The sequence below is a fragment of the Heterocephalus glaber genome, unplaced genomic scaffold, assembly GCF_053883595.1.
Source record: "Heterocephalus glaber isolate CG9 unplaced genomic scaffold, H.glaber_assembly_v1.0 deba00001859, whole genome shotgun sequence".
Lineage (NCBI taxonomy): Eukaryota > Metazoa > Chordata > Mammalia > Rodentia > Bathyergidae > Heterocephalus > Heterocephalus glaber.
Window position 1 is genome coordinate 1129976 of NW_028258500.1, and position 13835 is coordinate 1143810.

Sequence of the window (13835 nt, forward strand, 5' to 3'; positions counted from 1 at the left end):
AAGGTCATATTCACAAGTGCTATGTTTACCATAACTTTAAGGAGACACAAGTTAATTTAAAAAAATAATGTGTCCCAAAATTAGAGAAGATTATTTCAGTATGGTAGGACATTGATTTTTGTAATGGACTCAGACATGCTCTTATTGAATATGTGTGTGTGTGTGTGTGTGTGTGTGTGTGTGTCTGTGTGTGTACTTGAGAGAGAGAGAGAGGCACAGAGAGAGAGAGAATGTAGGTATACCTTACACTGCCCAAGAGAATATTCATGTAGACCTTAATTTTCAAATCTTAATTTTATATTATACTTCAGCTGAAAGATTCAATGTAGTAATATATTAATATGCATTTATTTTTAAAATTATTATTGTGGTGTTATACATTCATTTTTATACAAAAGATTTGAGAATGGTATACTTTGCATATATAGCACATCTTTATTTGGAATAGGTAGTTTTCTTTTTTTTTCTCATTAAGTTTATTGGTACATTTTCAGTATAAAATACAGTTACATTCATCATTGGGATATAATACCATTACAGGAGTATCTAGGTTCTTATTTTTTTCCCCATTCACCTGCCCTCCCTTCACCCCCACTACCCTTCCCTATTTGCAAAGACTTTGTTTCCATTTTTTTCCTTTTTTCATATTTTTTCTTTTCCCTTTTTTCCTTTCCCCTACCCCTCCCACTTCCCCTGCTCCTTTAGACCTTTACTTCTGGTTACACAATATCAGTTATACATTATTTAAATTACAATATCAAGATCTAGGAGAGATTACCACAGATTTTACAGAATTTAAAAGGATATAGAAAGCATATTTCAAAAATCTGTTTTGAAATAAATTTGACAACTTCTAAGAAGTACCTTGGAAGATAAATTAATGAAACTAACACTGGGGGAAACATAAAATTTGAATAGCACCTACTAAAGAAAGTAAATCCCTAGCTTGAAAACCTACCTATTTGACAACAGCAGGCTCATATACATTTTAACTGATAAATTATATCAAACAATTAAAGCAGAAAAAAGAAGGAACATTTCTCCCCTCATTTTAGGAACTCAACCTTGTGCTAATCCTAAAACTGGATAAGGATAATAGAAGAAAAAAGTGTGACTATGGATAGAAATTTGTTTAACAAAACAAACTATTAGAAGTCAGATCAGGCAGTATGTAGAAAGTGGTTTTGTTGGTAGTGTTGGTTCAGCATTGGAAGATCCACCCCCAAAAGTCATCATTTTAACAGAGGAAAAGAAAAAGCCATATGATCCTGTCACTAGTTAGATAAAAAGTATTGGACTAAATTCCACAGCTGTTTATGGTAAAAGCTATCAGGAGAGCAGAAGTAGAACACAGCCTTCTCAACAGATTAAAGACATGTACTCCATACTTTCAGTGAGAATGCCTTATATGAATGGAGAAGATACAATGTTTTCTCCTTAAGGTGGGGAACAAGGGCAGATATGCTTACTCTTTATCTGTCCATTAAACTTTGAAACCTAGGCCCCACCAAAATAGTCTGGCAATAAAATGACACAAATAGGATAGGATTGGCAAGGTAGAAGCAAAATCTTGTGATAGTGGGGTGTTGAGTTCCCCCACTACAATTGTATTAGTGTATATATGACTTTTCATGCCCGTTAGTATTTGTTTTATATAGTTGGGTGCACTAGTGTTTGGTGCATAGATATTTATGATTTTTATCTCTTCCTCTTGGATTCTTCCCTTTGCAAGGATGTAGTGTCCTTCATCTCTCTTAATCAGTGTTGGTTTGAAATCTACTTGATCTGCAAAGAGGATAGCTACTCCTGCTTTTTTGGGGGTTCCTGTCGCATGGAGTATTGTTTTCGACCCTTTAACTTTCAGTCTATGAGTTTCCTTTTGAATTAAGTGTGTTTTCTGTGTGCAGCATATTGTTGGATTTTGCATCCTGACCCAATCTGCAAGTCTATTTCTTTTGATTGGTGAATTGAGACCATTAACATTGACGGTTATAACTGAAACGTAGTGACTTGTCATTGCCATGACTTTTTCTTTTTGTTGGGTTCTCCACCTTTACATTTAATTTCTTGTTATGCCAGATGGGTTCATTCTGCTTTGCTTCCTGGGGTTGTGATCCTCAATGTCTGTTCCTAGGATATTGTGTAAAATTCTTTGGAGTGCTGGTTTGGTATTCAGGAAGTTCCTAAGGTGCTCTTTGTCATGAAAGTATCTTATTTCTCCATCAATTTTGAAAGATAGTTTTGCAGGGTACATCAACCTGGGTTGGAGGCTGTTTCCTTTTAGGGCTTGGAATATGTCACTCAAAGCTCTTCTTGCCTTGATGGTTTGTGTTGAGAAGTCTGCTGTGATTCTGATGGGCTTTCCTTTGTATGTGATTTGTTTCTTTTCTCTAACTTCTTGTAGAACTTTGTTCTACTGTTGTGTTTCTGGAATCTTAACAATTATATGTCTATGTGTAGATTTTTTTTGATCAAGCCTACTTGGATTCCTATATGCCTCACTTATCTGTATGTGAAGCTCTTTTCCCCTGCTTGGGAAGTTTTCTGCCATTATTTCTGTGAAGAGATTTTTTATGTCATCTGCACTCTCTCCTCTTTCTTCATTGACTCCAATCAGTCTTTTGTTAGTCTTCTTTGCATCATCTACTAGCTGCTGGATTGATTTCTCATGTTCCCTTATAATTTTAAAGCAATTTTTCTTTTCCTGGTCACTAATTGCAATCTTATCTTCTATACCTGAAATTCTGTCCTCACATTGGCTCATTCTGCTGTGTAGACATTCAATGGAGTTTTTCATGTCCTGGAAATCTATTTGCATCTGTTTTCTGGATTCCATTTGTTTCCTATGTTGGGATTCCATCATATTCCTCAGGTCCTCTCTAGATTTATTAATCATGTCTTGCACTAGGGGCACAATTTCTCCTGTTATCTGAGAAATTATTTCTAATTTCATGTTTTCCAGATCCCCTTTTGTTGCCATTTCAGTGGGTCCAGGTGGTTGAGTATCAGAGTGTTCCATCTCATTTCCATTTGGGCTTGCTGTAGGTGATCTGGAAGCCTGGTTTTGAGACTTATTTATGTGTTTTCTCATTTCAACTGGGGGGAGGGCTGTTGGTGCCTACACAGATTACCTCCTCTGAGCTGGGAGAGATGGGACAGGGACCGGGTGCAGCAGTAGGGATGGTGACCCAAAAGCCCTTTCCTGTGGGCTGGGAGCAGTGGGAGGGATTGTGGCCAGAAAGCCCCTTCCTCTGGTCCAGGAGCAGTGGGAGGGATGGTGGCCCAGAAGCCCCTTCCCCTGGGCCAGGAGCGGCAGTACAGAAGGTGGCCCAAAAGCCCTTTCCTCTGGGCTGGGAGCAGTGAGAGGGATGGTGACCAGGAAGCCCCTTCCTCTGGACCAGGAGAAGTGGGGCAGTGGCTCAGAAGCCCCTACCTCTGGGCTGGGAGCAGCGGGACTCAGTACCATGGTCTGGTGGTCCAATGTCCTCTGCGTCTTTGTAGTGTGGAACCAGGTGGCTGTACAGAGGAGCGGGGGGCGGGTCAAGTGGATTGTTTCTAGGATGCGGGCTGATTCGCTGTGTTCTGCATGACTCGGTACCTTGGTAGGGGGTGTGCAGACCTGCCTGTCTGCAGCGGGCTGATTCAGTGTCTTCTGCGTGACTCGAGACCTCGATCAGTAAAATCTTCATATGTAGATGAGATGATCATCTACAGAGAAAATACTAAGAAATCTCTAGGAGCCCCAAAAACTTGTATTTGAATTTAGCAGGATTAGAAAACAGAAGGTATATATAAAAATTCAGGTCTGTGTATACTTCTTATAAATGAAGTATTGGATATTGAAATTTAAAAGTTATGTAGGAGTATAAAGAACGTTGAAAAGTTAAAAAAAAACCAAAAACAAAAGCAGTGTTGGAAGACATTTAGTACCTAATTTTAAGACTTCTTCTAAAGCTACAGTAATCAAGGCAATGTTGGTGTAAAGAAAGACATATAGATCGTTGGAATAAAACAGAGGATGTAGAAATAGAACCACACATATATGGTCCACTGAGTTTTGAAAGATTATTTAACATTAGCATTCTATAGAATATAAACTCAATTACAGAGCCGAGGAAAAGACAGTGTTTTCAGTAAATGGCGCTAGAACACCTGGTTTCTGTATATAAAAAAATAACCTCAGCCTTTTATTTCCATACATGAAAATAACTTGAAGGGATCTATAAACCTAAATATGAAAGCCTAAAAATATAAAACTTTAAGAAGAAATTATAAGGGAAAATGTTTATGAATTCAGGGTAGGCAAAAACTACCTAGTATACAAAAGATATGATGTATAAAAGAAAAAATTGATAAATGAGATTCCATCAAAATTTAGAACTTTAAATAACATCACTAAAATGAAAAGTAGTCCTTAAATAGACCATATTTACAGTGCATATAACCTATGACCAGAATATATAAAGAATTCTTAGAGCTCATTAATAGACCACCCAATTAAAAAGTAGACATAAAAAGATGATAAATAGCCAGTATAGCACAAGGAAATGTGTGCAACTCTAGAATCAGGAAAATACTAATCAGTACAATGACAAGATTGAATTATACACTCATTAGGGAGATGAAGTTAAAAGTTTTAAAAGCCTTGTCATGACTTTTTCTTTTTGTTGAATTCTCCCCATTTGCATTTAATCTGTCCTGCCCAACAGATTTATTTTGCTGGGCTTCCTGGGGTTATCATCCTCATTGTCTTTTCCTAGGGTATTGTCTAAAATTTTTTGGAGTGCCGGTTTGATATTCATGAAGTTCCTGAGGTGCTCTTTATCATGAAAGTATCTCATTTCTCCATCAATTTTCAAAGATAGTTTTTCAGGGTACATCAATCTGGGTTGGAGGCTGTTTTCCTTTAGGGCTTGAAACACATCACTCCAAGCTCTTCTTGCCTTGAGGGTTTGCATTGAGAAGTCTTCTGTGATTCTGATGGGCTTTTCTTTGTATGTGATTTGTTTCTTTTCTCTCACTGCTTGTAGAATTTTATTCTTCTGTTGGATTTCTGGAATCCTAACTATTATATGCCTATGTGTAGATTTTTTTTGATCAAGACTAGTTGGAGTCCTATACGCCTTACTTATCTGCATGTCAAGTTCTTTTCCCCTGCTTGGGAAGTTTTCTGCCATCACTTCTGTGAACAGTTTTGTTTTTTTTTTTATGTCATCTGCACTCTCTCCTCTTTCTTCATTGACTCCAGTTGGTCTTATGTTATTCTTCTTTGCATCATCTAGCAGCAGCATCTAGATTGATTTCTTGTGTTCCTTTACAATTTTAAAGCAATTTTTCTTTTCCTGGTCACTAATTGCAATCTTTTCTTCTATATCTGAAATTCTGTCCTCATATTGTTTCATTCTGCTGCATAGACTTTCAATGGAGTTTTTAATCTCCTGGAAATCTGTTTGGATCTGTTTTATGGATTCCATTTTTTTCTTATGTTGGGATTCAATCATGTTCCTCAGCTCATGTAATTTTTTGTGTCTGCTCTAGATTTATTAATCATGTCTTGCACTATGGGCACAATCTCTGCTGTTATCTGAGAAATTATTTCTGTTTTCATTTTTTCCAGATCCTCTTTTGTTGCCAATTCAGGGAGTCCAAGTGGTTGAGTATCCCATTGTTCCATCTCATTTCCCTTTGGGGTTGCCTTAGGTGATCTGGAAGTCAGTTTTGAGACTTGTTTAAGTGTCTTCTCATTACCACAGATACAGCATGCCATGCCTTTGTTGAGGCAACTTTTCACTCACTCAGTGGTCTTCAGTTCTGAGCAAGCCACATAGCTGTCTTTTGTCTGTTGCTCACCAGTACATTAATTCTTGGGTTCAAAATAGTGGCCTTCTGTTTCCCTGAGCTGTCCTGTTGTCTTGGTGGGCTTCTGGCTGTGGCCTATGCACACTTGGGGTGGTATCTAGTTGTGCCACTGGCTATAGCTCTTATGTAGCTATTTTCTGAGGGACATTTGGATGGGGGCTGTGCACCCCAGTTCCTAAGCAAGGTTCTAGCTAGGGTCTCTTGCACTTACTGATGGTATTGGGGCAAACTTCTGACTGTTGCTTGTGTGCCTGTGCAGCTCTTTTCCAGGCAGGCCCTTTGCTTGGATTAGTGTGCCCCAGCCTCTGGGGCCAGTGCACAGCCATGGCTGGGATCTGCTTGCAGCTGGACTGCCTTGGTCCACACCACTGTGCCACCAACTAAGGTGGTCTGGTGTGCCTTTTGTTGCAGAGATTTTCTTCACCTTTCCAGTGGGCTTTAATATTCACCAAGGGGCCTCAGAGAGGCTCTGCTTCTGTTGTGCACTTCTACTCTATCTTCTCAAGCTCAGAACAATGTCCTTTATGACCCCTGCAACTCTGCCATGTGGATACAGGTAATTGCTTAGCACAGCTGGGGGGAAGAGGGGTGTGTGTGCTGGTACCTGTGTGATTCACCTCCTTGGCACTCTGAGGTGGTGTCAAGATCATTTTATAGGGCTTTCTACAATGCTCAGAACCAGTGAACAAAAATCTTTTCTGAAAAACCCAAAGATTCTTTACTAATTGTATTCTTGAGATAAATTTTTATCTGGAAATGAATCCAGATCATTGAATTGGTTGTAAAAGGTGTTAATAGTCTGCCTACATCATGTTTTCCCTTAAAAATGTCAAAACATTACCCTTGCAGTTTAAAAAAGAAAATATGTAATATGTATTTCCTTATTACCTAAATGTGCTAAATACTGGAGTGGATATTTTCTATAAACTTTACATTTTATTCTATAACCATTTTGGATTGATAACCTCATTTTGCAGGTACATGCTCTGGGAACAATCAAAAAAATATGAGTCAAAACTCTGTCATCCATGTAACATACATTTACATGTGTCTTGTTGAAATATCTTCTCTTGAAGCTGATATTTTAGAAACATTGTGATATTTAATTTATTCCACTTTATTTGATGCCTGTGTTAACATTCCCCTATGAAACAAGCAATGAAGAAAATTAGAGAATTCCCTGCATTCAGATTTTTTTTTCTTATCACTTTGCAGCCTTTTGGCTAAGATCAACTGGAGATATTTTTCCTAACACTGGGATCCAATTCCTCATAGGATTATGTATTCTTTTCAGCTCCACCCCATTATAAAGGACCTGCAGTTGAACAATCCTGCTGGAGAACAGGAAAACTAAGACAATAAAAATAAATTGGATGCAAAGTGTGATATTTTTAACTTTTGGAGTTTTCCACAAGGCCTTAGACTTAGGTTGAAAGTTGCAGAGTTTTCCCCTCATGCTCCTCTTGGTCAACAGTTGTCTTTGTCTAAGGAGATGATAGTGTGGGCCACAGAATTACTGAGATAAGTTAGATCTGTACTTACTGCATTTTGTTAGACAGAAATGAACAAAATCTTGTGTATTTTATGCCCCACCCTTGTTCATAAATGGTCACAAATAAAAATTTAACAATTCATCTTTCCATTGAAAGCAATTTCTTATTTGTCCAATTTCTGATGAATGGGAATAAAGCTCATTTACTTAACCACATTTTAGTCCATATCCATGTTTTTGTCATTAAATAAATATTGGATTCAAGCTAATATTTGGCTTTGTTCATTTATACAAATTAAGCTTGTCACTACAGTTGTGGAAGATTAATTACAATTTAGAGAAGTTACCAACACATGTCTGCTTGTCCTCAGATTTCCTGCTCTGTATGCAGTGAGAGCTGTAATCCTGGATTCAGGAAATCCCCTCAAGAGAGAAAACCTGCCTGTTGTTTTTATTGTACCCCTTGCCCAGAGAATTAGCTGGCCAATGACACAGGTAAGAGTAAAACTTCTTGACTAATTGTCTAGTTTTCTTTTGTCTCACATGACTCTAAGAAAATAATACAATTTTGAATAGAAGAGCAAAGGCAAATTCTTTCTTCCTTTAGCAATTTACCTCTGTACTATTACCCTTTTAAAAACTCCACTCACTGTCCCCTGAGCTATAGCTAAGATTTTTTCTTTTTTCTTTTGCTTTTCTGGGAATGGGGCACAGTCTACCACCTGGCAACAACTTCACCCCTTTTAATTCTATTATTTTTAGAATGAATCTCACTCAGTTGCCCAGGTTCCCCTAAAACTTGTCAACCACCACAGCTTCAAGAAGTGGGGAATATAGTCATGCACCAACATGCCTGGCTAATTTGATGTATTTGTCAAGATCCACTGAAAGTTTTATGTTCCCAGACCATTATGGTGGTGTATGCCTATTGCCCTGGTCTCTGGGAGGCCAGAACAGAAGGACTGAAAGTATGACCTCTATCTGGGACAACTTAGTGAATCAGTGAGGCAATTTTTCAAAATCAAATGTCGCCAAAGGGTGGAATGTAATACCGTGTGAAGAGCCTGAGTTTTGTCCTCAGTTCCACAAAAACAAAGAAAATATAAAGTGCTATTTTCTCAAGGGGAAATAAGAATAAAGATATTCCATGTATAGGAGGGCAATAATCCCAATTAATGTAAAAAGTATGCCATAACCTGAGCTAAGACAAGTAATATCAACAAGTATGCAAAAGTGGGTAAGGCCATGGGAAGAAGAAAAGAGAGGAAGAGGGAAGGGGAAGGGTATTACAGAAGACAAACAAGCTGTGGAATGTGCATGTAATCATTTCCCAAGATGACTGTAAACTGCATGAACTGCAAACATTACTAATAAAAATATTTTTTTAAAGATTAAATAATGAGAAAAATGCAAAAAACCACCTCTTTCCTCCACAACATTGCTTCTGTTTCACCTCCATTGTTATATTTAACAGAATATTATTAAGTACCAACACTTCATCTTCTTTGAAACTACATTTGGATCCTATCAAAGACAATAACCCTTCAGATCTTTACTTTCTCAGTACCTAGTTTTCCTCTTGAGACTGTTCCTCAAGGGATTGTGTGTGTGTAAGATAGAAGAATGTGATGGTGTACAGCTTGATCATGTTTGGTCCTTAGCTTATTATTCCTACTCTCCTGGAATTTGTAGGAGATTAAAAGAGACTACATCCTAGGATGTATTTCATAAACAATGTGCATTTAAATTTCCAAAATGACTGTGAAAGACACATTGTCATTAATCTCTCTCAAAACACTTTTGCTTATTTTGAACACACTTAACCCATAATTCTTACCACTTTTTGATAAGCATCTCTATGTGCACTGTTTGACTGCAACTACTTCAAAATGTTTACCTTTCTTGTAATTTTGACTTTGAGGAAGAGCCAGAAGGAACAATGTAGCAGATCCAGTGAACAGGTGGATGAGAACACACCATAATGTTTTACAGCCTGTTTTTCCATTGGAAGGTACTTGATAGCAGAGTTCACTGAATATTTGATCACACCTCGTAGAGACACAAAAGAGGACTTTCACAACTGATTCATAGAGTAGCAAGAATGATAGAATAAGTGCTTTTGAAGGAAAACAATTATTTTGAGAGAAATTAATTGCCAAAAGTCTTTTTCTATAATAAATTTTTAAAAATTTTGACATTAGCCATACTTTTCAATCACACATTGCATATTGACATGAGTTATAGTTAGTTTTACCAAGCTGCAAGTGTTATATTTACACAGAGTATAGAATATAATAAATGATCACATCTACATTTTCAAGAAATGTATAATAAATGTTTTCACAGTGCCTATAGCACCTGTATCATATAAGATGGGTGTAGGATGTGATAATTTCTTGTTATGATTAACAAAAGTAGACAGCATAGAATCTTCACAATTTGTATAGTAGGCAGGACCTCTCTCTATTGCTGGGATAATAGGAGTGCACCACCATGTCCAACTTGTAGGCTCCTTTTTTATACAAGTATTTCTTCTCATTAGGTATTATTTTTTGCCTTAAATTCTATTATTGGTACATTTTAGGTATACAACACAATTACATTTCTCATTGGGAATTGTACCTTTACATGATGCATCTTGGTTCTTATTTTTCCCCATCCCTAGCCCTCCCATCACCCCCTCCACCCTTCCCTATTTACAAAGACTTTATTTCCATTTTCTCCATTTCTCATCATTTTTCCTTTCCCTTCTTTCCTTTCCCCTGCCCCTCCCACTACCCTTACCTCTTTGGACCTTTTCTTCCTATTTTGCATTATTGATAATTCATTCTAATCATTGGTATGTTTTATGTAGACAATATAATGGCATCCATCATTGGACATTTGCACCTTTACATAATCTCTCTTGGTTCTTATATTTCACCCTTGCCCAGCCCTCCCTTCAACCCCTCCATTCCTCCCTATTTACAAAGATTTTGCTCCTATTTTTCCATTTTCTCATATTAATTCTGTTCCCTTCTTTCCTTTCCCCTAGACTTACCACTTCCTTCACCTTTGCCCCTTTTCTTCCTATTTCACACAACCTATTATACATTTAAGTCCTCATTTACACTTTCAGTTTCTCACACCAGAGAAACTATTCAGTATTTGTACATGTGTGTCCTATTTATTTCACTTAAGAGTATAGCCTCAATGTGCATCCACTTAGCTATAAATGTCTCTAATTTCTCATTTTTTATGGCTGAGTAGTACTCCATTTTATAAAAAAGCCACATTTTCTTTATCCAGTCTCCAGTTGATGGGCATTTGGGCTGTTTCCAAGTTTTAGCTATCACAAACTGCGCTGCTATGAACATGGGTGCACATATATCACTGTGGTATGATTCATTTAATTCTTTGGGGAAGATCCCCAGCAGTGGAATAGTGGGTCAAATGGGACTTCCAGTCCTAGTTCTTTGAGGTATCTCCATACTGATTTCCACAGTGGTTGCATCAGTCTACACTCCCACCAGCAATGGAGCAAGGTTCCTCTTTCCCCACAGCCCCACCAGCATTTGTTATTGGTTGATTTCATGATAGCAGCCATTCTTTCTGGAGTGAGGTGGAATCTCAGCTTTGTTTTCATTTGCATTTCTAATTGAAAATTATGCTTGGCAAATTATAAAACTGAAACACAATTCTGAAAATTAGATAAATTATGTACAGTAGAGAAGTAATTTTACCAGGTCAACATTTATTATAAATTCAATTATTTCCAAAGTGATACTTATGATATTCAAAAATCCTCAATAATGGTTTTCTGTACCATGTGTGCACCATGAATAAAATGCATCCCCAATATCATCTATTCTTCAGTAACATTGGACTTCATTTTATGTACTCAAGAAGGAGAGAAAAAGAGCTAGGCATGTGGGCTGGGAGTCACGTGACTGTCTGAAGCCCCCCCACCATCTGGCTCACAATGCCCACCTGTGACCAGTGAGATGGTGAGGACCCCTCAGCACACCAACTGGCAAGCAGCTAGGCAGTGGGTGCCTGCAACCCCTGGGCCCCAGGACCCCCCCATGCCACCTGTGTCCTGGCTGTGCTGCTTGGTTCCACACTACAGAGGCACAGGAGGGCATAAAGGCCATTGTCCTGAGCTGCAGAAGTGAACAACAGATAAGAGGCCTTCTTTCAGGCTACTTAATGACAACTGAAGCCCATTGGAAAAGTGAAGGAGAATCTCTGCAATAAAGGCACACCAGACCACAGTACTTGGTAAGTTTAAGGGATCGTTACCTCCCATCAGAACCTGGACTATCTTCAGGGGAAGGGCAGCTGGCACCTGCAGTAGAACCTTGCAGTGTTCAACCCTGCAGGAGGACAGGGAGCTCAACTTGGGACTTGCAGCCAGAAATATGCCAGAATTTCACAGGTCTGCAACTGGCATGCTAAGTCTCATTGACATATCTGCACACTGCTGCCCAGGTTGTCTATTGTAACAGAAGAGACATACCCCTAAGAAGGTCCTTCATTTTTATCTTTTATTTATTTTCAAAATTATTACTAGTATTTTTTTGCTCTTATTTTTAATTTCTATTTTTTCTACTATTTTCAAATTTTTATTTTTCTCTTTTTTCTTTCCTCTCTCTCTCCTCTCTCTCTCTCTCTCTCTCTCTCTCTCTCTCTCCCCCCCCCTTGCTGTCCCACATTATTCTTCATCTCCCTTTGTGTTCCTGTTCTGGCCCTAATTCATAATTCTTTATTTTTCTTTCTCTGCCTGTGACCTCTGGCCTCACTGCTAACATTCCCCTATCCTTCTACCTAACTATCCCTCCCTTCTCAACTCCTTCTAACTCCCCATGGCAAATAGTAAAGTTGTTATATTGAAGACATTATACACTATAAACATATGTTTGGTTGGTCTTCAATTTTGATTTAATTCACACAGTTAAAGATGATAGATTAATAACTGCCAGAAATTGTCATTTACTAAGATGTACTTGATGCTATGGTGTTGCTGATTGTATCACTTGGGCTAAGGTGTTGTGATTGATCAATCAGTTGTCCTTCCTGGTATAATGAAAATGAGATAGCCTCAGAGCCATTAGAGACTCAAAACCTAAAGACCAGCTATACCTGGAAGACACCTCTGAGAAGCAATCATCCCATAAAGGTTCTAAATACATCAACAAAGTTCCCTACAATCAGCAACTTCAAAGTATCAACCCAGAAAATAACCAAGGACAGTACCAAAAACAAAAATGAGAAGATATTTAAGCAAGGCACAAACTCAGACTTCCACCCCACAAAAGACAAATTCTGGGGGAAATGAGGTAGAAAAGTCTGATAATCAAACCCGTGGACACCCTGAACTGATAGCACAGGAAGTAACAAAACAGATGAATTGGGCTGTAGAAAAATGCAAAACAGAAATAATCTCCCAGATAAATACAGAGATGGTGAGTAGAATGAAATACATGTTTAAAGACTCTAGAACACATACAGATAAAAAAGTAGATGAGCCCAGAAATATGCTGCAAGCCATGAATGTGCAGCATATGAAACAAATGGAAACTATGATCACCCAACATAAGAAAGAAATAGAATCCATGAAACAGATTCAAACAGATATTCAGGAGATTAAAAATTCCATTGAAAGCATGCATAGTAGATTAAGGGAATTTGAAGATAGAATATCAGATGTAGAAGGCAGGATTGCTGCTAAGGACCATGAAAACAGAGATTTCTTAAAAATAGTAAGGGACCATGAGAAATCAATCCAGCAGCTGCTAGATGATTCAAAGAAGAATAACATAAGACTGATAGGAGTCCACGAAAAAACAGAAGAAAGCACAATTGACATAAAAAAAAACCTGTTTCCAGAAGTAATAGTAGAAAACTTCCCAGACAGAGGTGGAGAATTGGACATAAAGATAAGTGAGGCATGTAGAACTCCAAGTAGCCATAATCAAAAACAATCTACAACTAGACAAATAATAGTCAAGATCCCAGAAACTGAACAGAAGAATGAAATCCTATAGGCAGTTAGAGCAAAGAAACAAATCGGTTACAAAGGAAAACCCATCAGAATCATGGCAGATTTCTCAAAACAACCCCTCAAATCAAGGACAGCCTGGAGTGAAGTATTTCAAGCCCCAAAAGAAAATAACTTCCAACCTAGACTGTTCAATCCTGCAAAATTATCTTTCAAAATCAATAGGGAAATTAGATAATTCCACGAAAATGAACACCTGAGTAATTTTATGAACACCAAACCAGCACTACAAAAAATTATAAGTAATATCCTAGAAAAAGACAATTAAGGTCACATCTCCATGAGGCCCAACAGAGGGGAGCCACCAGGCAAGGTAAGAAACTAAAGGGAAAAGGAGAAAAATAAGAAATAGAAGAGCCAACAATAGTAAAACATCATGACAAGGATAAGTCAATATCTACCAATTATATCTATCAATGTTAATGGTCTCAATTCACCAATCAA

General features: G+C 37.8%; 1 long non-coding RNA gene across 1 annotated transcript in view; it reads left to right on the forward strand.

The window, feature by feature from the left end:
- The first annotated feature begins 5336 nt into the window (after positions 1–5336).
- Positions 5337–13835, forward strand: part of LOC147820566 (uncharacterized) — a 58219-nt gene continuing 49720 nt past the window's right edge. Inside the window, exons 1-2 of the long non-coding RNA XR_015448399.1 lie at positions 5337–7846; positions 11460–11611. This is a non-coding gene — a long non-coding RNA (uncharacterized LOC147820566). The remainder of the gene's footprint in view (positions 7847–11459; positions 11612–13835) is intronic.